This window comes from Mustelus asterias, chromosome 8 (genome assembly GCF_964213995.1).
Source record: "Mustelus asterias chromosome 8, sMusAst1.hap1.1, whole genome shotgun sequence".
NCBI classification, from domain to species: Eukaryota; Metazoa; Chordata; class Chondrichthyes; order Carcharhiniformes; family Triakidae; genus Mustelus; species Mustelus asterias.
In genome coordinates this window covers 27,405,476-27,431,606 of record NC_135808.1, presented here as the reverse complement: position 1 = coordinate 27,431,606, position 26,131 = coordinate 27,405,476, and the positions used below count along the sequence as shown (strand labels likewise).

At 45.1% G+C, this 26,131-nt stretch overlaps 20 non-coding genes across 20 annotated transcripts; all 20 read left to right on the top strand.

Moving 5' to 3' along the window:
• The first annotated feature begins 406 nt into the window (after positions 1–406).
• Positions 407–478, top strand: trnad-guc (transfer RNA aspartic acid (anticodon GUC)). The gene has a single exon. It is a non-coding gene; the product is annotated as a tRNA-Asp (tRNA).
• A 3,768-nt stretch (positions 479–4,246) lies between these two features.
• trnad-guc (transfer RNA aspartic acid (anticodon GUC)) lies at positions 4,247–4,318 on the top strand. Its single transcript has one exon. It is a non-coding gene; the product is annotated as a tRNA-Asp (tRNA).
• A 677-nt stretch (positions 4,319–4,995) lies between these two features.
• On the top strand, positions 4,996–5,067 carry trnae-cuc (transfer RNA glutamic acid (anticodon CUC)). Its single transcript has one exon. It is a non-coding gene; the product is annotated as a tRNA-Glu (tRNA).
• A 1,117-nt stretch (positions 5,068–6,184) lies between these two features.
• trnad-guc (transfer RNA aspartic acid (anticodon GUC)) lies at positions 6,185–6,256 on the top strand. Its single transcript has one exon. It is a non-coding gene; the product is annotated as a tRNA-Asp (tRNA).
• Positions 6,257–6,972: 716 nt separating this feature from the next.
• On the top strand, positions 6,973–7,044 carry trnae-cuc (transfer RNA glutamic acid (anticodon CUC)). Its single transcript has one exon. It is a non-coding gene; the product is annotated as a tRNA-Glu (tRNA).
• A 1,117-nt stretch (positions 7,045–8,161) lies between these two features.
• On the top strand, positions 8,162–8,233 carry trnad-guc (transfer RNA aspartic acid (anticodon GUC)). The gene has a single exon. It is a non-coding gene; the product is annotated as a tRNA-Asp (tRNA).
• A 716-nt stretch (positions 8,234–8,949) lies between these two features.
• On the top strand, positions 8,950–9,021 carry trnae-cuc (transfer RNA glutamic acid (anticodon CUC)). Its single transcript has one exon. It is a non-coding gene; the product is annotated as a tRNA-Glu (tRNA).
• Positions 9,022–10,138: 1,117 nt separating this feature from the next.
• Positions 10,139–10,210, top strand: trnad-guc (transfer RNA aspartic acid (anticodon GUC)). The gene has a single exon. It is a non-coding gene; the product is annotated as a tRNA-Asp (tRNA).
• A 715-nt stretch (positions 10,211–10,925) lies between these two features.
• trnae-cuc (transfer RNA glutamic acid (anticodon CUC)) lies at positions 10,926–10,997 on the top strand. The gene has a single exon. It is a non-coding gene; the product is annotated as a tRNA-Glu (tRNA).
• A 1,117-nt stretch (positions 10,998–12,114) lies between these two features.
• Positions 12,115–12,186, top strand: trnad-guc (transfer RNA aspartic acid (anticodon GUC)). Its single transcript has one exon. It is a non-coding gene; the product is annotated as a tRNA-Asp (tRNA).
• Positions 12,187–15,947: 3,761 nt separating this feature from the next.
• Positions 15,948–16,019, top strand: trnad-guc (transfer RNA aspartic acid (anticodon GUC)). Its single transcript has one exon. It is a non-coding gene; the product is annotated as a tRNA-Asp (tRNA).
• A 677-nt stretch (positions 16,020–16,696) lies between these two features.
• Positions 16,697–16,768, top strand: trnae-cuc (transfer RNA glutamic acid (anticodon CUC)). The gene has a single exon. It is a non-coding gene; the product is annotated as a tRNA-Glu (tRNA).
• A 1,117-nt stretch (positions 16,769–17,885) lies between these two features.
• trnad-guc (transfer RNA aspartic acid (anticodon GUC)) lies at positions 17,886–17,957 on the top strand. Its single transcript has one exon. It is a non-coding gene; the product is annotated as a tRNA-Asp (tRNA).
• Positions 17,958–18,673: 716 nt separating this feature from the next.
• trnae-uuc (transfer RNA glutamic acid (anticodon UUC)) lies at positions 18,674–18,745 on the top strand. Its single transcript has one exon. It is a non-coding gene; the product is annotated as a tRNA-Glu (tRNA).
• Positions 18,746–19,862: 1,117 nt separating this feature from the next.
• On the top strand, positions 19,863–19,934 carry trnad-guc (transfer RNA aspartic acid (anticodon GUC)). The gene has a single exon. It is a non-coding gene; the product is annotated as a tRNA-Asp (tRNA).
• A 716-nt stretch (positions 19,935–20,650) lies between these two features.
• Positions 20,651–20,722, top strand: trnae-uuc (transfer RNA glutamic acid (anticodon UUC)). The gene has a single exon. It is a non-coding gene; the product is annotated as a tRNA-Glu (tRNA).
• A 1,903-nt stretch (positions 20,723–22,625) lies between these two features.
• trnae-cuc (transfer RNA glutamic acid (anticodon CUC)) lies at positions 22,626–22,697 on the top strand. Its single transcript has one exon. It is a non-coding gene; the product is annotated as a tRNA-Glu (tRNA).
• A 1,117-nt stretch (positions 22,698–23,814) lies between these two features.
• On the top strand, positions 23,815–23,886 carry trnad-guc (transfer RNA aspartic acid (anticodon GUC)). Its single transcript has one exon. It is a non-coding gene; the product is annotated as a tRNA-Asp (tRNA).
• A 716-nt stretch (positions 23,887–24,602) lies between these two features.
• On the top strand, positions 24,603–24,674 carry trnae-cuc (transfer RNA glutamic acid (anticodon CUC)). The gene has a single exon. It is a non-coding gene; the product is annotated as a tRNA-Glu (tRNA).
• Positions 24,675–25,791: 1,117 nt separating this feature from the next.
• trnad-guc (transfer RNA aspartic acid (anticodon GUC)) lies at positions 25,792–25,863 on the top strand. Its single transcript has one exon. It is a non-coding gene; the product is annotated as a tRNA-Asp (tRNA).
• Positions 25,864–26,131: the final 268 nt, after the last annotated feature.

The window sequence follows — 26,131 nt, the reverse complement described above, 5'->3', positions numbered from 1 at the left end:
TCCAGCCATTAGATAAAAGCAAAATACTGCAGATGCTGAAATCAGAAAGAACAAACAAAAGTGCTGGAACATATCAGCAGCTCTGACGCGACCTGTTGAGAGAGAGCAGCTAAATCAGTCCAACATGTTCAGATTTGCAGACATGCCATTTTTGCTCCACAATGAAAAAGAACATGCAAGCGCTCCTTTCGATCTCCACCTTCTTGATGTTTTCATGCGTCCCTTTCAATCTCTTTACTGCTCATCTACAAGACGCAGTCAATTGGGTAAAGCTGCAGTTTGCTCCATTAAATAGCACTCCGTAATCGGCACAGAAAACACGTCTCGGCACAGTTCTGACGTTCCTCGACAACAAATCTATAATGCGTAGCTCAGCTCAATGTGCTCGCACCCGGGGAGCATTGCTTCCTCGTTAGTATAGTGGTTAGTATCCCCGCCTGTCACGCGGGAGACCGGGGTTCAATTCCCCGACGGGGAGTTTATCGCAATTTTCGTGAATCAAATTGCACATTTGATGTCGCCAACATTTGAAAGTGAAAATAATAACTCTCAAAGCAATACGCTTTCCAAAATGTCACCCTTTATATGCCTTTGAAAGATTCCTTCGCAGCATTCAATTCATCCACCATCATTCAATTCTGCAACATTTTACTCTACTCTGATGTGGACCTGCCGGCATTGGATTGGCGGGGGAACACGAGAATTCTCACAAAAATAGCTGAAGGTCCACCAGGTGAACGGAGTTACGTTCACATCACGGCATCGTCAGGCCAAGACACAATCAGAAAACAATTTCCATTTGGATTGTGAACAATGGTTAGAATGTGAGTCTTTACTGTTTATCCAGTGTTGAAAGGTACAGACAATGCGCGTCAGGAGGAAGGATAATCACAGGATAATGATGTGTGAATTGTCTAATGCGAGTGCAGAGAGTAAGATATTGTAAATCCGAACAGCATGGCGAGGGGTTGGAATCGTGTGACTTGAAGCCAAGATCCCGGTTGAGGCCTTCCTCGTGTACGTAGAACTTTCCTGTCAGTTTCTGCTGGGCCATTCTGCGTTGTCATGTGTCATGAAGATCGCCTTGGGGAACGCTGACCCGAAGATGGGAGGCCAATTGACCGAGTCTATTGAAGTGTTCCCAGAATAGAAAGTGACACTGTTGCCTGGTCATTCCGATCTAGTTGCATGTGCTCCTTGGTGGTCAAGTGGCGATGATTCGACGTTCTCACCGCCGCGGCCGAGTTCGATTCCCGCTCAGGGAATGTTATTTTCATTCCCAAAACAACTGATCACATCACAAAGGGGCTTTGGAAGAGAACTTAATTAATCACTCATATTTATGACGTCCAGCAATTTGTTCTGCAGTAACTCAAATGTTTGTTAAACTACCAACTGTATTTGGGATGTCAAGCCAAGCTGATCAGTGGTCCTCGTGTCAGCGTCTCCATTATTAACCTGAGCTCAGCGTTGGGATAGAACAAGATGGCGGAATGGTGAATCGTCTGCCCTGACTCAATCGGATCAACTGGCTGCCTTTTCCGCTGCAGGCATGACGTGGTTCGATCTTTCAGAAACTGCTTAGAACTGTGTATTATTTTTCGAATCCGTCGCTACAACATGGAGTTTTAATTGAGCTTCTTAAAATAACCATGGGAGGCAGAGAATATCGAAACAACGACTTCAAAATTCTAGAAACGGTTTGGAATCTGGCTTCATTTTCCAGTGGCTGGCAGAGATGTGCACGAATATGATGTGAACTGAGGCAGCATTTATCAAAAATATCTATATCAAACAATTGATGAGATGGTGATTGCTGCAGAAAAGAATCTTTCCACAATTGTGTGTGATTGGCAATGATAATTTTAATGAATCTGCAAATATACCACGCTCAAGACAAAAGAAAATCATGAACAAAATCTCAGCTGTCAGCAACTTTGGACTTCCAGCGTTTTGGGAGGGAACAATTATGAATTTCCAGCCATTAGATAAAAACAAAATACTGCAGATGCTGAAATCAGAAAGAACAAACAAAAGTGCTGGAACATATCAGCAGCTCTGACGTGATCTGTTGAGAGAGAGCAGCTGAATCTGTCCAAAATGTTCAGGTATGGAGACATGCCATCTTTGCTCCAAAATGAAAAAGAACATGCAAGCGCTCCTTTCGGTCTCCACCTTCTTGATGTTTTCATACGTCCCTTTCAATCTCTTTAGTGCTCATCTACAAGACGCAGTCAATTGGGTAAAGCTGCAGTTTGCTCCAGTAAACTGCACTCCGGAATCGGCTCAGAAAACACATCTCAGCACAGTTCTGTCGTTCCTCGACAACAAATCTACAAAGAACAAAGAACAAAGAACAAAGAACAATACAGCACAGGAACAGGCCCTTCGGCCCTCCAAGCCCGCGCCGCTCCCCGGTCCAGGAATGAATCCTGAATCCAGGATCCCCGCCCAATTTTCCAGCCTATCTACATACCAATATCCTATCCACCGAGCTGTCCCTCACAGCTACGATGCTTTGTTCATTACAACCTATTAACTCACCCCCACCCCCCCATTCCAGACCATGTGATCTCCAGGGAGAGGCGAGAACCCAGAGTGAAAAACCCCAGGGCCAATATGGGGAAAAAAAAATCTGGGAAATTCCTCTCCGACCCCCTGAGGCGATCGAAACGAGTCCAGGAGATCACAATGGTCCTGATCGGAAAATGCTTCCCAACCCTAGTAATTTCCACTTCCACGAACATCATAGAATGAAGCCTTAAAACGAGAAACAAGGAACAATTAGCCCGCGCCGCTCCCTGGTCCAAACTAGACCACTCTTTTGTATCCCTCCATTCCCACTCCGTTCATATAGCTGTCTAGATAAGTCTTAAACGTTCCCAGTGTGTCCGCCTCCACCACCTTGCCCGGCAACACATTCCAGGCCCCCACGACCCTCTGTGTAAAATATGTCCTTCTGATATCTGTGTTAAACCTCCCCCCCTTCACCTTGAACCTATGACCCCTCGTGAACGTCACCACCGACCCGGGGAAAAGCTTCCCACCGTTCACCCTATCCATGCCTTTCATAATTTTATACACCTCTATTAAGTCTCCCCTCATCCTCCGTCTTTCCAAGGAGAACAAACCCAGTTTCCCCAATCTCTCCTCATAACCAAGCCCCTCCATACCAGGAAACATCCTGGTAAACCTCCTCTGTACTCTCTCCAAAGCCTCCACGTCCTTCTGGTAGTGTGGCGACCAGAACTGGACGCAGTATTCCAAATGCGGCCGAACCAACGTTCTATACATCTGCAACATCAGACCCCAACTTTTATACTCTATGCCCCGTCCTATAAAGGCAAGCATGCCATATGCCTTCTTCACCACCTTCTCCACCTGTGACGTCACCTTCAAAGATCTGTGGACTTGCACACCCAGGTCCCTCTGCGTCTCTACACCCTTTATGGTTCTTCCATTTATCGTGTAGCTCCTCCCTACATTATTCCCACCAAAATGCATCACTTCGCATTTATCAGGATTGAACTCCATCTGCCATTTCCTTGCCCAAATTTCCAGCCTATCTATATCCTTCTGTAGCCTCTGACTATGTTCCTCACTGTCTGCAAGTCCTGCCAGTTTTGTGTTGTCCGCAAACTTACTGATCACCCCAGTTACTCCTTCTTCCAGATCATTTATGTAAATCACAAACAGCAGAGGTCCCAATACAGAGCCCTGCGGAACACCACTAGTCACAGGCCTCCAGCCGGAAAAAGACCCTTCCACTACCACCCTCTGTCTTCTATGACCAAGCCAGTTCTCCACCCATCTAGCCACCTCCCCCTTTATCCCATGGGATCCAACCTTTTTCACTAGCCTATCATGAGGGACTTTGTCAAACGCTTTACTAAAGTCCATATAGACAACATCCACGGCCCTTCCTTCGTCAACCATTTTGGTCACTTCTTCAAAAAACACCACCAGGTTAGTGAGGCATGACCTCCCTCTCACAAAACCATGTTGACTATCGTTAATGAGTTTATTCCTTTCTAAATGCGCATACATCCTATCTTTAAGAATCTTCTCCAACAACTTCCCCACCACGGACGTCAAGCTCACCGGCCTATAATTACCCGGGTTATCCTTCCTACCCTTCTTAAATAACGGGACCACATTGGCTATCCTCCAATCCTCTGGGACCTCACCTGTGTCCAGTGACGATGCGTACCTGAGCTCAATGTGCCTGCTGACCGACAGCATTACTTCCTCGTTAGAATAGTGGTTAGTATCCCCGCCTGTCACGCGGGAGACCGGGGTTCAATTCCCCGACGGGGAGTTTTTCATATATCAGTTTGCACATTTGAGGTCGCCAACATTTAAAAGTGAAAATAATGACTCTTAAGACAGTACGCTTTTCAAAATGTCATTCTTGACATGCCTTGGATATATTCCGTCGCTGCAGATCAACCTTCATTCAATTCACCAAGATTTTACTCTCCTCTGATGTGGACCTGCAGGGGAATTCTCACAGAAATAGCTTAAAGTCCACGAGGTGAACGGAGTTACGTTCACATCACGGCATCGTCAGGCCAAGACACAATCAGAAAACAATTTCCATTTGGATTGTGAACAATGGTTAGAATGTGAGTCTTTACTGTTTATCCAGTGTTGAAAGGTACAGACAATGCGCGTCAGGAGGAAGCATAATCACAGGATAGTGATGTGTGAATTGTCGAATGCGAGTGCAGTGAGTAAGATATTGTAAATCCGAACAGCATGGCGAGGGGTTGGAATCGTGTGACTTGAAGCCAAGATCCCGGTTGAGGCCTTCCTCGTGTACTTAGAACTTTCCTGTCAGTTTCTGCTGGGCCATTCTGCGTTGTCATGTGTCATGAAGATCGCCTTGGGGGACGCTGACCCGAAGATGGGAGGCCGATTGACCGAGTCTGTCGAAGTGTTCCCAGAATAGAAAGTGACACTGTTGGCTGGTCAGTCCGACCCGGTTGCATGTGCTCCCTGGTGGTCTAGTGGTTAGGATTCGGCGTTCTCACCGCCGCGGCCCGGGTTCGATTCCCGGTCAGGGAATGTTATTTTCATTCCCAAAACAACTGATCACATCACAAAGTGGCTTTGGAAGAGAACTTAATTAATCACTCATATTGAAAACGTCCAGCAATTTGTTCTGCAATAATTCAAATGTTTGTTAAACTACCAACTGTATTTGGGATGTCAAGCCAAGCTGATAAGTGATCCTCGTGTCAGCGTCTCCATTATTAACCTGAGCTCAGCGTTGGGACAGAACAAGGTGGCGAAATGGTGAATCGTCTGCCCTGACTCGATCGGACAAAGTGGCTGCCTTTTCCGCTGCAGGCATGACGTGGTTCGATCTTTCAGAAACTGCTTAGAACTGTGTATTATTTTTCGAATCCGTCGCTACACCATGGAGTTTTAATTGAGCACCTTAAAATAATCATGGGAGACACAGAATATCTAAACAACGACTTCAAGATTTTAGAAACGGTTTGGAATCTGGCTTCATTTTCCAGTGGCTGGCAGAGATGTGCACGAATATGATGTGAACTGAGGCAGCATTGATCAAACAAATCTATATCAAACAATTGATGATGTGGTCGTTGCTGCAGAACAAATTCTTCCCATAATTATGTGTGATTGGCAATGATAATTTTAATGAATCTGCAACTATACCACGGTCAATCCAAAAGAACACCATGAACAAAATCTCAGCTGTCAGCAACTTTGGACTTCCAGCGTTTTGGGAGGGAACAATTATGAATTTCCAGCCATTAGATAAAAGCAAAATACTGCAGATGCTGAAATCAGAAAGAACAAACAAAAGTGCTGGAACATATCAGCAGCTCTGACGCGACCTGTTGAGAGAGAGCAGCTGAATCAGTCCAACATGTTCAGATTTGCAGACATGCCATCTTTGCTCCACAATGAAAAAGAACATGCAAGCGCTCCTTTCGATCTCCACCTTCTTGATGTTTTCATGCGTCCCTTTCAATCTCTTTACTGCTCATCTACAAGACGCAGTCAATTGGGTAAAGCTGCAGTTTGCTCCATTAAATAGCACTCCGTAATCGGCACAGAAAACACGTCTCGGCACAGTTCTGACGTTCCTCGACAACAAATCTATAATGCGTAGCTCAGCTCAATGTGCTCGCACCCGGGGAGCATTGCTTCCTCGTTAGTATAGTGGTTAGTATCCCCGCCTGTCACGCGGGAGACCGGGGTTCAATTCCCCGACGGGGAGTTTATCGCAATTTTCGTGAATCAAATTGCACATTTGATGTCGCCAACATTTGAAAGTGAAAATAATAACTCTCAAAGCAATACGCTTTCCAAAATGTCACCCTTTATATGCCTTTGAAAGATTCCTTCGCAGCATTCAATTCATCCACCATCATTCAATTCTGCAACATTTTACTCTACTCTGATGTGGACCTGCCGGCATTGGATTGGCGGGGGAACACGAGAATTCTCACAAAAATAGCTGAAGGTCCACCAGGTGAACGGAGTTACGTTCACATCACGGCATCGTCAGGCCAAGACACAATCAGAAAACAATTTCCATTTGGATTGTGAACAATGGTTAGAATGTGAGTCTTTACTGTTTATCCAGTGTTGAAAGGTACCAACAATGCGCGTCAGGAGGAAGGATAATCACAGGATAATGATGTGTGAATTGTCTAATGCGAGTGCAGAGAGTAAGATATTATAAATCCGAACAGCATGGCGAGGGGTTGGAATCGTGTGGCTTGAAGCCAAGATCCCGGTTGAGGCCTTCCTCGTGTACGTAGAACTTTCCTGTCAGTTTCTGCTGGGCCATTCTGCGTTGTCATGTGTCATGAAGATCGCTTTGGGGAACGCTGACCCGAAGATGGGAGGCCGATTGACCGAGTCTTTCGAAGTGTTCCCAGAATAGAAAGTGACACTGTTGGCTGGTCATTCCGAACCGGTTGCACGTGCACCCTGGTGGTCTAGTGGTTAGGATTCGGCGTTCTCACCACCGCGGCCCGGGTTCGATTCCCGGTCAGGGAATGTTATTTTCATTCCCAAAACAACTGATCACATCACAAAGGGGCTTTGGAAGAGAACTTAATTAATCACTCATATTGAAAACGTCCAGCAATTTGTTCTGCAATAATTCAAATGTTTGTTAAACTACCAACTGTATTTGGGATGTCAAGCCAAGCTGATAAGTGATCCTCGTGTCAGCGTCTCCATTATTAACCTGAGCTCAGCGTTGGGACAGAACAAGGTGGCGAAATGGTGAATCGTCTGCCCTGACTCGATCGGACAAAGTGGCTGCCTTTTCCGCTGCAGGCATGACGTGGTTCGATCTTTCAGAAACTGCTTAGAACTGTGTATTATTTTTCGAATCCGTCGCTACACCATGGAGTTTTAATTGAGCACCTTAAAATAATCATGGGAGACACAGAATATCTAAACAACGACTTCAAGATTTTAGAAACGGTTTGGAATCTGGCTTCATTTTCCAGTGGCTGGCAGAGATGTGCACGAATATGATGTGAACTGAGGCACCATTGATCAAACAAATCTATATCAAACAATTGATGATGTGGTCGTTGCTGCAGAACAAATTCTTCCCATAATTATGTGTGATTGGCAATGATAATTTTAATGAATCTGCAACTATACCACGGTCAATCCAAAAGAACACCATGAACAAAATCTCAGCTGTCAGCAACTTTGGACTTCCAGCGTTTTGGGAGGGAACAATTATGAATTTCCAGCCATTAGATAAAAGCAAAATACTGCAGATGCTGAAATCAGAAAGAACAAACAAAAGTGCTGGAACATATCAGCAGCTCTGACGCGACCTGTTGAGAGAGAGCAGCTGAATCAGTCCAACATGTTCAGATTTGCAGACATGCCATCTTTGCTCCACAATGAAAAAGAACATGCAAGCGCTCCTTTCGATCTCCACCTTCTTGATGTTTTCATGCGTCCCTTTCAATCTCTTTACTGCTCATCTACAAGACGCAGTCAATTGGGTAAAGCTGCAGTTTGCTCCATTAAATAGCACTCCGTAATCGGCACAGAAAACACGTCTCGGCACAGTTCTGACGTTCCTCGACAACAAATCTATAATGCGTAGCTCAGCTCAATGTGCTCGCACCCGGGGAGCATTGCTTCCTCGTTAGTATAGTGGTTAGTATCCCCGCCTGTCACGCGGGAGACCGGGGTTCAATTCCCCGACGGGGAGTTTATCGCAATTTTCGTGAATCAAATTGCACATTTGATGTCGCCAACATTTGAAAGTGAAAATAATAACTCTCAAAGCAATACGCTTTCCAAAATGTCACCCTTTATATCCCTTTGAAAGATTCCTTCGCAACATTCAATTCATCCACCATCATTCAATTCTGCAACATTTTACTCTACTCTGATGTGGACCTGCCGGCATTGGATTGGCGGGGGAACACGAGAATTCTCACAAAAATAGCTGAAGGTCCACCAGGTGAACGGAGTTACGTTCACATCACGGCATCGTCAGGCCAAGACACAATCAGAAAACAATTTCCATTTGGATTGTGAACAATGGTTAGAATGTGAGTCTTTACTGTTTATCCAGTGTTGAAAGGTACAGACAATGCGCGTCAGGAGGAAGGATAATCACAGGATAATGATGTGTGAATTGTCTAATGCGAGTGCAGAGAGTAAGATATTGTAAATCCGAACAGCATGGCGAGGGGTTGGAATCGTGTGGCTTGAAGCCAAGATCCCGGTTGAGGCCTTCCTCGTGTACGTAGAACTTTCCTGTCAGTTTCTGCTGGGCCATTCTGCGTTGTCATGTGTCATGAAGATCGCCTTGGGGAACGCTGACCCGAAGATGGGAGGCCGATTGACCGAGTCTGTCGAAGTGTTCCCAGAATAGAAAGTGACACTGTTGGCTGGTCAGTCCGACCCGGTTGCACGTGCTCCCTGGTGGTCTAGTGGTTAGGATTCGGCGTTCTCACCGCCGCGGCCCGGGTTCGATTCCCGGTCAGGGAATGTTATTTTCATTCCCAAAACAACTGATCACATCACAAAGGGGCTTTGGAAGAGAACTTAATTAATCACTCATATTGAAAACGTCCAGCAATTTGTTCTGCAATAATTCAAATGTTTGTTAAACTACCAACTGTATTTGGGATGTCAAGCCAAGCTGATAAGTGATCCTCGTGTCAGCGTCTCCATTATTCACCTGAGCTCAGCGTTGGGACAGAACAAGGTGGCGAAATGGTGAATCGTCTGCCCTGACTCGATCGGACAAAGTGGCTGCCTTTTCCGCTGCAGGCATGACGTGGTTCGATCTTTCAGAAACTGCTTAGAACTGTGTATTATTTTTCGAATCCGTCGCTACACCATGGAGTTTTAATTGAGCACCTTAAAATAATCATGGGAGACACAGAATATCTAAACAACGACTTCAAGATTTTAGAAACGGTTTGGAATCTGGCTTCATTTTCCAGTGGCTGGCAGAGATGTGCACGAATATGATGTGAACTGAGGCAGCATTGATCAAAAAAATCTATATCAAACAATTGATGATGTGGTCGTTGCTGCAGAACAAATTCTTCCCATAATTACGTGTGATTGGCAATGATAATTTTAATGAATCTGCAACTATACCACGGTCAATCCAAAAGAACACCATGAACAAAATCTCAGCTGTCAGCAACTTTGGACTTCCAGCGTTTTGGGAGGGAACAATTATGAATTTCCAGCCATTAGATAAAAGCAAAATACTGCAGATGCTGAAATCAGAAAGAACAAACAAAAGTGCTGGAACATATCAGCAGCTCTGACGCGACCTGTTGAGAGAGAGCAGCTGAATCAGTCCAACATGTTCAGATTTGCAGACATGCCATTTTTGCTCCACAATGAAAAAGAACATGCAAGCGCTCCTTTCGATCTCCACCTTCTTGATGTTTTCATGCGTCCCTTTCAATCTCTTTACTGCTCATCTACAAGACGCAGTCAATTGGGTAAAGCTGCAGTTTGCTCCATTAAATAGCACTCCGTAATCGGCACAGAAAACACGTCTCGGCACAGTTCTGACGTTCCTCGACAACAAATCTATAATGCGTAGCTCAGCTCAATGTGCTCGCACCCGGGGAGCATTGCTTCCTCGTTAGTATAGTGGTTAGTATCCCCGCCTGTCACGCGGGAGACCGGGGTTCAATTCCCCGACGGGGAGTTTATCGCAATTTTCGTGAATCAAATTGCACATTTGATGTCGCCAACATTTGAAAGTGAAAATAATAACTCTCAAAGCAATACGCTTTCCAAAATGTCACCCTTTATATGCCTTTGAAAGATTCCTTCGCAGCATTCAATTCATCCACCATCATTCAATTCTGCAACATTTTACTCTACTCTGATGTGGACCTGCCGGCATTGGATTGGCGGGGGAACACGAGAATTCTCACAAAAATAGCTGAAGGTCCACCAGGTGAACGGAGTTACGTTCAATCACGGCATCGTCAGGCCAAGACACAATCAGAAAACAATTTCCATTTGGATTGTGAACAATGGTTAGAATGTGAGTCTTTACTGTTTATCCAGTGTTGAAAGGTACAGACAATGCGCGTCAGGAGGAAGGATAATCACAGGATAATGATGTGTGAATTGTCTAATGCGAGTGCAGAGAGGAAGATATTGTAAATCCGAACAGCATGGCGAGGGGTTGGAATCGTGTGGCTTGAAGCCAAGATCCCGGTTGAGGCCTTCCTCGTGTACGTAGAACTTTCCTGTCAGTTTCTGCTGGGCCATTCTGCGTTGTCATGTGTCATGAAGATCGCCTTGGGGAACGCTGACCCGAAGATGGGAGGCCGATTGACCGAGTCTGTCGAAGTGTTCCCAGAATAGAAAGTGACACTGTTGGCTGGTCAGTCCGACCTAGTTGCACGTGGACCCTGGTGGTCTAGTGGTTAGGACTCGGCGTTCTCACCGCCGCGGCCCGGGTTCGATTCCCGGTCAGGGAATGTTATTTTCATTCCCAAAACAACTGATCACATCACAAAGGGGCTTTGGAAGAGAACTTAATTAATCACTCATATTGAAAACGTCCAGCAATTTGTTCTGCAATAATTCAAATGTTTGTTAAACTACCAACTGTATTTGGGATGTCAAGCCAAGCTGATAAGTGATCCTCGTGTCAGCGTCTCCATTATTAACCTGAGCTCAGCGTTGGGACAGAACAAGGTGGCGAAATGGTGAATCGTCTGCCCTGACTCGATCGGACAAAGTGGCTGCCTTTTCCGCTGCAGGCATGACGTGGTTCGATCTTTCAGAAACTGCTTAGAACTGTGTATTATTTTTCGAATCCGTCGCTACACCATGGAGTTTTAATTGAGCACCTTAAAATAATCATGGGAGACACAGAATATCTAAACAACGACTTCAAGATTTTAGAAACGGTTTGGAATCTGGCTTCATTTTCCAGTGGCTGGCAGAGATGTGCACGAATATGATGTGAACTGAGGCAGCATTGATCAAAAAAATCTATATCAAACAATTGATGATGTGGTCGTTGCTGCAGAACAAATTCTTCCCATAATTATGTGTGATTGGCAATGATAATTTTAATGAATCTGCAACTATACCACGGTCAATCCAAAAGAACACCATGAACAAAATCTCAGCTGTCAGCAACTTTGGACTTCCAGCGTTTTGGGAGGGAACAATTATGAATTTCCAGCCATTAGATAAAAGCAAAATACTGCAGATGCTGAAATCAGAAAGAACAAACAAAAGTGCTGGAACATATCAGCAGCTCTGACGCGACCTGTTGAGAGAGAGCAGCTGAATCAGTCCAACATGTTCAGATTTGCAGACATGCCATTTTTGCTCCACAATGAAAAAGAACATGCAAGCGCTCCTTTCGATCTCCACCTTCTTGATGTTTTCATGCGTCCCTTTCAATCTCTTTACTGCTCATCTACAAGACGCAGTCAATTGGGTAAAGCTGCAGTTTGCTCCATTAAATAGCACTCCGTAATCGGCACAGAAAACACGTCTCGGCACAGTTCTGACGTTCCTCGACAACAAATCTATAATGCGTAGCTCAGCTCAATGTGCTCGCACCCGGGTAGCGTTGCTTCCTCGTTAGTATAGTGGTTAGTATCCCCGCCTGTCACGCGGGAGACCGGGGTTCAATTCCCCGACGGGGAGTTTATCGCAATTTTCGTGAATCAAATTGCACATTTGAGGTCGCCAACATTTGAAAGTGAAAATAATAACTCTCAAAGCAATACGCTTTCCAAAATGTCACTCTTTATATGCCTTTGAAAGATTCCTTCGCAGCATTCAATTCATCAACCATCATTCAATTCTGCAACATTTTACTCTACTCTGATGTGGACCTGCCGGCATTGGATTGGCGGGGGAACACGAGAATTCTCACAAAAATAGCTGAAGGTCCACCAGGTGAACGGAGTTACGTTCACATCACGGCATCGTCAGGCCAAGACACAATCAGAAAACAATTTCCATTTGGATTGTGAACAATGGTTAGAATGTGAGTCTTTACTGTTTATCCAGTGTTGAAAGGTACAGACAATGCGCGTCAGGAGGAAGGATAATCACAGGATAATGATGTGTGAATTGTCTAATGCGAGTGCAGAGAGTAAGATATTGTAAATCCGAACAGCATGGCGAGGGGTTGGAATCGTGTGACTTGAAGCCAAGATCCCGGTTGAGGCCTTCCTCGTGTACGTAGAACTTTCCTGTCAGTTTCTGCTGGGCCATTCTGCGTTGTCATGTGTCATGAAGATCGCCTTGGGGAACGCTGACCCGAAGATGGGAGGCCAATTGACCGAGTCTATAGAAGTGTTCCCAGAATAGAAAGTGACACTGTTGCCTGGCCATTCCGATCTAGTTGCATGTGCTCCTTGGTGGTCAAGTGGTGATGATTCGACGTTCTCACCGCCGCGGCCGAGTTCGATTCCCGCTCAGGGAATGTTATTTTCATTCCCAAAACAACTGATCACATCACAAAGGGGCTTTGGAAGAGAACTTAATTAATCACTCATATTTATGACGTCCAGCAATTTGTTCTGCAGTAACTCAAATGTTTGTTAAACTACCAACTGTATTTGGGATGTCAAGCCAAGCTGATCAGTGGTCCTCGTGTCAGCGTCTCCATTATTAACCTGAGCTCAGCGTTGGGATAGAACAAGATGGCGGAATGGTGAATCGTCTGCCCTGACTCAATCGGATCAACTGGCTGCCTTTTCCGCTGCAGGCATGACGTGGTTCGATCTTTCAGAAACTGCTTAGAACTGTGTATTATTTTTCGAATCCGTCGCTACAACATGGAGTTTTAATTGAGCTTCTTAAAATAACCATGGGGGGCAGAGAATATCGAAACAACGACTTCAAAATTCTAGAAACGGTTTGGAATCTGGCTTCATTTTCCAGTGGCTGGCAGAGATATGCACGAATATGATGTGAACTGAGGCAGCATTTATCAAAAATATCTATATCAAACAATTGATGAGATGATGATTGCTGCAGAAAAGAATCTTTCCACAATTGTGTGTGATTGGCAATGATAATTTTAATGAATCTGCAAATATACCACGGTCAAGACAAAAGAAAATCATGAACAAAATCTCAGCTGTCAGCAACTTTGGACTTCCAGCGTTTTGGGAGGGAACAATTATGAATTTCCAGCCATTAGATAAAAACAAAATACTGCAGATGCTGAAATCAGAAAGAACAAACAAAAGTGCTGGAACATATCAGCAGCTCTGACGTGATCTGTTGAGAGAGAGCAGCTGAATCTGTCCAAAATGTTCAGGTATGGAGACATGCCATCTTTGCTCCAAAATGAAAAAGAACATGCAAGCGCTCCTTTCGGTCTCCACCTTCTTGATGTTTTCATACGTCCCTTTCAATCTCTTTAGTGCTCATCTACAAGACGCAGTCAATTGGGTAAAGCTGCAGTTTGCTCCAGTAAACTGCACTCCGGAATCGGCTCAGAAAACACATCTCAGCACAGTTCTGTCGTTCCTCGACAACAAATCTACAAAGAACAAAGAACAAAGAACAATACAGCACAGGAACAGGCCCTTCGGCCCTCCAAGCCCGCGCCGCTCCCCGGTCCAGGAATGAATCCTGAATCCAGGATCCCCGCCCAATTTTCCAGCCTATCTACATACCAATATCCTATCCACCGAGCTGTCCCTCACAGCTACGATGCTTTGTTCATTACAACCTATTAACTCACCCCCACCCCCCCATTCCAGACCATGTGATCTCCAGGGAGAGGCGAGAACCCAGAGTGAAAAACCCCAGGGCCAATATGGGGAAAAAAAAATCTGGGAAATTCCTCTCCGACCCCCTGAGGCGATCGAAACGAGTCCAGGAGATCACAATGGTCCTGATCGGAAAATGCTTCCCAACCCTAGTAATTTCCACTTCCACGAACATCATAGAATGAAGCCTTAAAACGAGAAACAAGGAACAATTAGCCCGCGCCGCTCCCTGGTCCAAACTAGACCACTCTTTTGTATCCCTCCATTCCCACTCCGTTCATATAGCTGTCTAGATAAGTCTTAAACGTTCCCAGTGTGTCCGCCTCCACCACCTTGCCCGGCAACACATTCCAGGCCCCCACGACCCTCTGTGTAAAATATGTCCTTCTGATATCTGTGTTAAACCTCCCCCCCTTCACCTTGAACCTATGACCCCTCGTGAACGTCACCACCGACCCGGGGAAAAGCTTCCCACCGTTCACCCTATCCATGCCTTTCATAATTTTATACACCTCTATTAAGTCTCCCCTCATCCTCCGTCTTTCCAAGGAGAACAAACCCAGTTTCCCCAATCTCTCCTCATAACCAAGCCCCTCCATACCAGGAAACATCCTGGTAAACCTCCTCTGTACTCTCTCCAAAGCCTCCACGTCCTTCTGGTAGTGTGGCGACCAGAACTGGACGCAGTATTCCAAATGCGGCCGAACCAACGTTCTATACATCTGCAACATCAGACCCCAACTTTTATACTCTATGCCCCGTCCTATAAAGGCAAGCATGCCATATGCCTTCTTCACCACCTTCTCCACCTGTGACGTCACCTTCAAAGATCTGTGGACTTGCACACCCAGGTCCCTCTGCGTCTCTACACCCTTTATGGTTCTTCCATTTATCGTGTAGCTCCTCCCTACATTATTCCCACCAAAATGCATCACTTCGCATTTATCAGGATTGAACTCCATCTGCCATTTCCTTGCCCAAATTTCCAGCCTATCTATATCCTTCTGTAGCCTCTGACTATGTTCCTCACTGTCTGCAAGTCCTGCCAGTTTTGTGTTGTCCGCAAACTTACTGATCACCCCAGTTACTCCTTCTTCCAGATCATTTATGTAAATCACAAACAGCAGAGGTCCCAATACAGAGCCCTGCGGAACACCACTAGTCACAGGCCTCCAGCCGGAAAAAGACCCTTCCACTACCACCCTCTGTCTTCTATGACCAAGCCAGTTCTCCACCCATCTAGCCACCTCCCCCTTTATCCCATGGGATCCAACCTTTTTCACTAGCCTATCATGAGGGACTTTGTCAAACGCTTTACTAAAGTCCATATAGACAACATCCACGGCCCTTCCTTCGTCAACCATTTTGGTCACTTCTTCAAAAAACACCACCAGGTTAGTGAGGCATGACCTCCCTCTCACAAAACCATGTTGACTATCGTTAATGAGTTTATTCCTTTCTAAATGCGCATACATCCTATCTTTAAGAATCTTCTCCAACAACTTCCCCACCACGGACGTCAAGCTCACCGGCCTATAATTACCCGGGTTATCCTTCCTACCCTTCTTAAATAACGGGACCACATTGGCTATCCTCCAATCCTCTGGGACCTCACCTGTGTCCAGTGACGATGCGTACCTGAGCTCAATGTGCCTGCTGACCGACAGCATTACTTCCTCGTTAGAATAGTGGTTAGTATCCCCGCCTGTCACGCGGGAGACCGGGGTTCAATTCCCCGACGGGGAGTTTTTCATATATCAGTTTGCACATTTGAGGTCGCCAACATTTAAAAGTGAAAATAATGACTCTTAAGACAGTACGCTTTCCAAAATGTCATTCTTGACATGCCTTGGATATATTCCGTCGCTGCAGATCAACCTTCATTCAATTCACCAAGATTTTACTCTCCTCTGATGTGGACCTGCAGGGGAATTCTCACAGAAATAGCTTAAAGTCCACGAGGTGAACGGAGTTACGTTCACATCACGGCATCGTCAGGCCAAGACACAATCAGAAAACAATTTCCATTTGGATTGTGATCAATGGTTAGAATGTGAGTCTTTACTGTTTATCCAGTGTTGAAAGGTACAGACAATGCGCGTCAGGAGGAAGCATAATCACAGGATAGTGATGTGTGAATTGTCGAATGCGAGTGCAGTGAGTAAGATATTGTAAATCCGAACAGCATGGCGAGGGGTTGGAATCGTGTGACTTGAAGCCAAGATCCCGGTTGAGGCCTTCCTCGTGTACTTAGAACTTTCCTGTCAGTTTCTGCTGGGCCATTCTGCGTTGTCATGTGTCATGAAGATCGCCTTGGGGGACGCTGACCCGAAGATGGGAGGCCGATTGACCGAGTCTTTCGAAGTGTTCCCAGAATAGAAAGTGACACTGTTGGCTGGTCATTCCGAGCCGGTTGCATGTGCTCCTTGGTGGTCTAGTGGTTAGGATTCGGCGTTCTCACCGCCGCGGCCCGGGTTCGACTCCCGGTCAGGGAATGTTATTTTCATTCCCAAAACAACTGATCACATCACAAAGGGGCTTTGGAAGAGAACTTAATTAATCACTCATATTGAAAACGTCCAGCAATTTGTTCTGCAATAATTCAAATGTTTGTTAAACTACCAACTGTATTTGGGATGTCAAGCCAAGCTGATAAGTGATCCTCGTGTCAGCGTCTCCATTATTCACCTGAGCTCAGCGTTGGGACAGAACAAGGTGGCGAAATGGTGAATCGTCTGCCCTGACTCGATCGGACAAAGTGCCTGCCTTTTCCGCTGCAGGCATGACGTGGTTCGATCTTTCAGAAACTGCTTAGAACTGTGTATTATTTTTCGAATCCGTCGCTACACCATGGAGTTTTAATTGAGCACCTTAAAATAATCATGGGAGACACAGAATATCTAAACAACGACTTCAAGATTTTAGAAACGGTTTGGAATCTGGCTTCATTTTCCAGTGGCTGGCAGAGATGTGCACGAATATGATGTGAACTGAGGCAGCATTGATCAAACAAATCTATATCAAACAATTGATGATGTGGTCGTTGCTGCAGAACAAATTCTTCCCATAATTATGTGTGATTGGCAATGATAATTTTAATGAATCTGCAACTATACCACGGTCAATCCAAAAGAACACCATGAACAAAATCTCAGCTGTCAGCAACTTTGGACTTCCAGCGTTTTGGGAGGGAACAATTATGAATTTCCAGCCATTAGATAAAAGCAAAATACTGCAGATGCTGAAATCAGAAAGAATTAACAAAAGTGCTGGAACATATCAGCAGCTCTGACGCGACCTGTTGAGAGAGAGCAGCTAAATCAGTCCAACATGTTCAGATTTGCAGACATGCCATCTTTGCTCCACAATGAAAAAGAACATGCAAGCGCTCCTTTCGATCTCCACCTTCTTGATGTTTTCATGCGTCCCTTTCAATCTCTTTACTGCTCATCTACAAGACGCAGCCAATTGGGTAAAGCTGCAGTTTGCTCCATTAAATAGCACTCCGTAATCGGCACAGAAAACACGTCTCGGCACAGTTCTGACGTTCCTCGACAACAAATCTATAATGCGTAGCTCAGCTCAATGTGCTCGCACCCGGGGAGCATTGCTTCCTCGTTAGTATAGTGGTTAGTATCCCCGCCTGTCACGCGGGAGACCGGGGTTCAATTCCCCGACGGGGAGTTTATCGCAATTTTCGTGAATCAAATTGCACATTTGATGTCGCCAACATTTGAAAGTGAAAATAATAACTCTCAAAGCAATACGCTTTCCAAAATGTCACCCTTTATATGCCTTTGAAAGATTCCTTCGCAGCATTCAATTCATCCACCATCATTCAATTCTGCAACATTTTACTCTACTCTGATGTGGACCTGCCGGCATTGGATTGGCGGGGGAACACGAGAATTCTCACAAAAATAGCTGAAGGTCCACCAGGTGAACGGAGTTACGTTCACATCACGGCATCGTCAGGCCAAGACACAATCAGAAAACAATTTCCATTTGGATTGTGAACAATGGTTAGAATGTGAGTCTTTACTGTTTATCCAGTGTTGAAAGGTACAGACAATGCGCGTCAGGAGGAAGGATAATCACAGGATAATTATGTGTGAATTGTCTAATGCGAGTGCAGAGAGTAAGATATTGTAAATCCGAACAGCATGGCGAGGGGTTGGAATCGTGTGACTTGAAGCCAAGATCCCGGTTGAGGCCTTCCTCGTGTACGTAGAACTTTCCTGTCAGTTTCTGCTGGGCCATTCTGCGTTGTCATGTGTCATGAAGATCGCCTTGGGGAACGCTGACCCGAAGATGGGAGGCCGATTGACCGAGTCTGTCGAAGTGTTCCCAGAATAGAAAGTGACACTGTTGGCTGGTCAGTCCGACCCGGTTGCACGTGTTCCCTGGTGGTCTAGTGGTTAGGATTCGGCGTTTTCACCGCCGCGGCCCGGGTTCGATTCCCGGTCAGGGAATGTTACTTTCATTCCCAAAACAACTGATCACATCACAAAGGGGCTTTGGAAGAGAACTTAATTAATCACTCATATTGAAAACGTCCAGCAATTTGTTCTGCAATAATTCAAATGTTTGTTAAACTACCAACTGTATTTGGGATGTCAAGCCAAGCTGATAAGTGATCCTCGTGTCAGCGTCTCCATTATTAACCTGAGCTCAGCGTTGGGACAGAACAAGGTGGCGAAATGGTGAATCGTCTGCCCTGACTCGATCGGACAAAGTGGCTGCCTTTTCCGCTGCAGGCATGACGTGGTTCGATCTTTCAGAAACTGCTTAGAACTGTGTATTATTTTTCGAATCCGTCGCTACACCATGGAGTTTTAATTGAGCACCTTAAAATAATCATGGGAGACACAGAATATCTAAACAACGACTTCAAGATTTTAGAAACGGTTTGGAATCTGGCTTCATTTTCCAGTGGCTGGCAGAGATGTGCACGAATATGATGTGAACTGAGGCACCATTGATCAAAAAAATCTATATCAAACAATTGATGATGTGGTCGTTGCTGCAGAACAAATTCTTCCCATAATTATGTGTGATTGGCAATGATAATTTTAATGAATCTGCAACTATACCACGGTCAATCCAAAAGAACACCATGAACAAAATCTCAGCTGTCAGCAACTTTGGACTTCCAGCGTTTTGGGAGGGAACAATTATGAATTTCCAGCCATTAGATAAAAGCAAAATACTGCAGATGCTGAAATCAGAAAGAATTAACAAAAGTGCTGGAACATATCAGCAGCTCTGACGCGACCTGTTGAGAGAGAGCAGCTAAATCAGTCCAACATGTTCAGATTTGCAGACATGCCATCTTTGCTCCACAATGAAAAAGAACATGCAAGCGCTCCTTTCGATCTCCACCTTCTTGATGTTTTCATGCGTCCCTTTCAATCTCTTTACTGCTCATCTACAAGACGCAGCCAATTGGGTAAAGCTGCAGTTTGCTCCATTAAATAGCACTCCGTAATCGGCACAGAAAACACGTCTCGGCACAGTTCTGACGTTCCTCGACAACAAATCTATAATGCGTAGCTCAGCTCAATGTGCTCGCACCCGGGGAGCATTGCTTCCTCGTTAGTATAGTGGTTAGTATCCCCGCCTGTCACGCGGGAGACCGGGGTTCAATTCCCCGACGGGGAGTTTATCGCAATTTTCGTGAATCAAATTGCACATTTGATGTCGCCAACATTTGAAAGTGAAAATAATAACTCTCAAAGCAATACTCTTTCCAAAATGTCACTCTTTATATGCCTTTGAAAGATTCCATCGCAGCATTCAATTCATCCACCATCATTCAATTCTGCAACATTTTACTCTACTCTGATGTGGACCTGCCGGCATTGGATTGGCGGGGGAACACGAGAATTCTCACAAAAATAGCTGAAGGTCCACCAGGTGAACGGAGTTACGTTCACATCACGGCATCGTCAGGCCAAGACACAATCAGAAAACAATTTCCATTTGGATTGTGAACAATGGTTAGAATGTGAGTCTTTACTGTTTATCCAGTGTTGAAAGGTACAGACAATGCGCGTCAGGAGGAAGGATAATCACAGGATAATTATGTGTGAATTGTCTAATGCGAGTGCAGAGAGTAAGATATTGTAAATCCGAACAGCATGGCGAGGGGTTGGAATCGTGTGACTTGAAGCCAAGATCCCGGTTGAGGCCTTCCTCGTGTACGTAGAACTTTCCTGTCAGTTTCTGCTGGGCCATTCTGCGTTGTCATGTGTCATGAAGATCGCCTTGGGGAACGCTGACCCGAAGATGGGAGGCCGATTGACCGAGTCTGTCGAAGTGTTCCCAGAATAGAAAGTGACACTGTTGGCTGGTCAGTCCGACCCGGTTGCACGTGTTCCCTGGTGGTCTAGTGGTTAGGATTCGGCGTTTTCACCGCCGCGGCCCGGGTTCGATTCCCGGTCAGGGAATGTTACTTTCATTCCCAAAACAACTGATCACATCACAAAGGGGCTTTGGAAGAGAACTTAATTAATCACTCATATTGAAAACGTCCAGCAATTTGTTCTGCAATAATTCAAATGTTTGTTAAACTACCAACTGTATTTGGGATGTCAAGCCAAGCTGATAAGTGATCCTCGTGTCAGCGTCTCCATTATTAACCTGAGCTCAGCGTTGGGACAGAACAAGGTGGCGAAATGGTGAATCGTCTGCCCTGACTCGATCGGACAAAGTGGCTGCCTTTTCCGCTGCAGGCATGACGTGGTTCGATCTTTCAGAAACTGCTTAGAACTGTGTATTATTTTTCGAATCCGTCGCTACACCATGGAGTTTTAATTGAGCACCTTAAAATAATCATGGGAGACACAGAATATCTAAACAACGACTTCAAGATTTTAGAAACGGTTTGGAATCTGGCTTCATTTTCCAGTGGCTGGCAGAGATGTGCACGAATATGATGTGAACTGAGGCACCATTGATCAAAAAAATCTATATCAAACAATTGATGATGTGGTCGTTGCTGCAGAACAAATTCTTCCCATAATTATGTGTGATTGGCAATGATAATTTTAATGAATCTGCAACTATACCACGGTCAATCCAAAAGAACACCATGAACAAAATCTCAGCTGTCAGCAACTTTGGACTTCCAGCGTTTTGGGAGGGAACAATTATGAATTTCCAGCCATTAGATAAAAGCAAAATACTGCAGATGCTGAAATCAGAAAGAATTAACAAAAGTGCTGGAACATATCAGCAGCTCTGACGCGACCTGTTGAGAGAGAGCAGCTAAATCAGTCCAACATGTTCAGATTTGCAGACATGCCATCTTTGCTCCACAATGAAAAAGAACATGCAAGCGCTCCTTTCGATCTCCACCTTCTTGATGTTTTCATGCGTCCCTTTCAATCTCTTTACTGCTCATCTACAAGACGCAGCCAATTGGGTAAAGCTGCAGTTTGCTCCATTAAATAGCACTCCGTAATCGGCACAGAAAACACGTCTCGGCACAGTTCTGACGTTCCTCGACAACAAATCTATAATGCGTAGCTCAGCTCAATGTGCTCGCACCCGGGGAGCATTGCTTCCTCGTTAGTATAGTGGTTAGTATCCCCGCCTGTCACGCGGGAGACCGGGTACAATTCCCCGACGGGGAGTTTATCGCAATTTTCGTGAATCAAATTGCACATTTGATGTCGCCAACATTTGAAAGTGAAAATAATAACTCTCAAAGCAATACGCTTTCCAAAATGTCACTCTTTATATGCCCTTGAAAGATTCCTTCGCAGCATTCAATTCATCCACCATCATTCAATTCTGCAACATTTTACTCTACTCTGATGTAGACCTGCCGGCATTGGATTGGCGGGGGAACACGAGAATTCCCACAAAAATAGCTGAAGGTCCACCAGGTGAACGGAGTTACGTTCAATCACGGCATCGTCAGGCCAAGACACAATCAGAAAACAATTTCCATTTGGATTGTGAACAATGGTTAGAATGTGAGTCTTTACTGTTTATCCAGTGTTGAAAGGTACAGACAATGCGCGTCAGGAGGAAGGATAATCACAGGATAATGATGTGTGAATTGTCTAATGCGAGTGCAGAGAGTAAGATATTGTAAATCCGAACAGCATGGCGAGGGGTTGGAATCGTGTGACTTGAAGCCAAGATCCCGGTTGAGGCCTTCCTCGTGTACGTAGAACTTTCCTGTCAGTTTCTGTTGGGCCATTCTGCGTTGTCATGTGTCATGAAGATCGCCTTGGGGAACGCTGACCCGAAGATGGGAGGCCGATTGACCGAGTCTGTCGAAGTGTTCCCAGAATAGAAAGTGACACTGTTGGCTGGTCAGTCCGACCCGGTTGCATGTGCTCCCTGGTGGTCTAGTGGTTAGGATTCGGCGTTCTCACCGCCGCGGCCCGGGTTCGATTCCCGGTCAGGGAATGTTATTTTCATTCCCAAAACAACTGATCACATCACAAAGGGGCTTTGGAAGAGAACTTAATTAATCACTCATATTGAAAACGTCCAGCAATTTGTTCTGCAATAATTCAAATGTTTGTTAAACTACCAACTGTATTTGGGATGTCAAGCCAAGCTGATAAGTGATCCTCGTGTCAGCGTCTCCATTATTAACCTGAGCTCAGCGTTGGGACAGAACAAGGTGGCGAAATGGTGAATCGTCTGCCCTGACTCGATCGGACAAAGTGGCTGCCTTTTCCGCTGCAGGCATGACGTGGTTCGATCTTTCAGAAACTGCTTAGAACTGTGTATTATTTTTCGAATCCGTCGCTACACCATGGAGTTTTAATTGAGCACCTTAAAATAATCATGGGAGACACAGAATATCTAAACAACGACTTCAAGATTTTAGAAACGGTTTGGAATCTGGCTTCATTTTCCAGTGGCTGGCAGAGATGTGCACGAATATGATGTGAACTGAGGCAGCATTGATCAAACAAATCTATATCAAACAATTGATGATGTGGTCGTTGCTGCAGAACAAATTCTTCCCATAATTATGTGTGATTGGCAATGATAATTTTAATGAATCTGCAACTATACCACGGTCAATCCAAAAGAACACCATGAACAAAATCTCAGCTGTCAGCAACTTTGGACTTCCAGCGTTTTGGGAGGGAACAATTATGAATTTCCAGCCATTAGATAAAAGCAAAATACTGCAGATGCTGAAATCAGAAAGAACAAACAAAAGTGCTGGAACATATCAGCAGCTCTGACGCGACCTGTTGAGAGAGAGCAGCTGAATCAGTCCAACATGTTCAGATTTGCAGACATGCCATCTTTGCTCCACAATGAAAAAGAACATGCAAGCGCTCCATTCGATCTCCACCTTCTTGATGTTTTCATGCGTCCCTTTCAATCTCTTTACTGCTCATCTACAAGACGCAGTCAATTGGGTAAAGCTGCAGTTTGCTCCATTAAATAGCACTCCGTAATCGGCACAGAAAACACGTCTCGGCACAGTTCTGACGTTCCTCGACAACAAATCTATAATGCGTAGCTCAGCTCAATGTGCTCGCACCCGGGGAGCATTGCTTCCTCGTTAGTATAGTGGTTAGTATCCCCGCCTGTCACGCGGGAGACCGGGGTTCAATTCCCCGACGGGGAGTTTATCGCAATTTTCGTGAATCAAATTGCACATTTGATGTCGCCAACATTTGAAAGTGAAAATAATAACTCTCAAAGCAATACGCTTTCCAAAATGTCACCCTTTATATGCCTTTGAAAGATTCCTTCGCAGCATTCAATTCATCCACCATCATTCAATTCTGCAACATTTTACTCTACTCTGATGTGGACCTGCCGGCATTGGATTGGCGGGGGAACACGAGAATTCTCACAAAAATAGCTGAAGGTCCACCAGGTGAACGGAGTTACGTTCACATCACGGCATCGTCAGGCCAAGACACAATCAGAAAACAATTTCCATTTGGATTGTGAACAATGGTTAGAATGTGAGTCTTTACTGTTTATCCAGTCTTGAATGGTACAGACAATGCGCGTCAGGAGGAAGGATAATCACAGGATAATGATGTGTGAATTGTCTAATGCGAGTGCAGAGAGTAAGATATTGTAAATCCGAACAGCATGGCGAGGGGTTGGAATCGTGTGACTTGAAGCCAAGATCCCGGTTGAGGCCTTCCTCGTGTACGTAGAACTTTCCTGTCAGTTTCTGTTGGGCCATTCTGCGTTGTCATGTGTCATGAAGATCGCCTTGGGGAACGCTGACCCGAAGATGGGAGGCCGATTGACCGAGTCTGTCGAAGTGTTCCCAGAATAGAAAGTGACACTGTTGGCTGGTCAGTCCGACCCGGTTGCATGTGCTCCCTGGTGGTCTAGTGGTTAGGATTCGGCGTTCTCACCGCCGCGGCCCGGGTTCGATTCCCGGTCAGGGAATGTTATTTTCATTCCCAAAACAACTGATCACATCACAAAGGGGCTTTGGAAGAGAACTTAATTAATCACTCATATTGAAAACGTCCAGCAATTTGTTCTGCAATAATTCAAATGTTTGTTAAACTACCAACTGTATTTGGGATGTCAAGCCAAGCTGATAAGTGATCCTCGTGTCAGCGTCTCCATTATTCACCTGAGCTCAGCGTTGGGACAGAACAAGGTGGCGAAATGGTGAATCGTCTGCCCTGACTCGATCGGACAAAGTGGCTGCCTTTTCCGCTGCAGGCATGACGTGGTTCGATCTTTCAGAAACTGCTTAGAACTGTGTATTATTTTTCGAATCCGTCGCTACACCATGGAGTTTTAATTGAGCACCTTAAAATAATCATGGGAGACACAGAATATCTAAACAACGACTTCAAGATTTTAGAAACGGTTTGGAATCTGGCTTCATTTTCCAGTGGCTGGCAGAGATGTGCACGAATATGATGTGAACTGAGGCAGCATTGATCAAACAAATCTATATCAAACAATTGATGATGTGGTCGTTGCTGCAGAACAAATTCTTCCCATAATTATGTGTGATTGGCAATGATAATTTTAATGAATCTGCAACTATACCACGGTCAATCCAAAAGAACACCATGAACAAAATCTCAGCTGTCAGCAACTTTGGACTTCCAGCGTTTTGGGAGGGAACAATTATGAATTTCCAGCCATTAGATAAAAGCAAAATACTGCAGATGCTGAAATCAGAAAGAACAAACAAAAGTGCTGGAACATATCAGCAGCTCTGACGCGACCTGTTGAGAGAGAGCAGCTGAATCAGTCCAACATGTTCAGATTTGCAGACATGCCATCTTTGCTCCACAATGAAAAAGAACATGCAAGCGCTCCATTCGATCTCCACCTTCTTGATGTTTTCATGCGTCCCTTTCAATCTCTTTACTGCTCATCTACAAGACGCAGTCAATTGGGTAAAGCTGCAGTTTGCTCCATTAAATAGCACTCCGTAATCGGCACAGAAAACACGTCTCGGCACAGTTCTGACGTTCCTCGACAACAAATCTATAATGCGTAGCTCAGCTCAATGTGCTCGCACCCGGGGAGCATTGCTTCCTCGTTAGTATAGTGGTTAGTATCCCCGCCTGTCACGCGGGAGACCGGGGTTCAATTCCCCGACGGGGAGTTTATCGCAATTTTCGTGAATCAAATTGCACATTTGATGTCGCCAACATTTGAAAGTGAAAATAATAACTCTCAAAGCAATACGCTTTCCAAAATGTCACCCTTTATATGCCTTTGAAAGATTCCTTCGCAGCATTCAATTCATCCACCATCATTCAATTCTGCAACATTTTACTCTACTCTGATGTGGACCTGCCGGCATTGGATTGGCGGGGGAACACGAGAATTCTCACAAAAATAGCTGAAGGTCCACCAGGTGAACGGAGTTA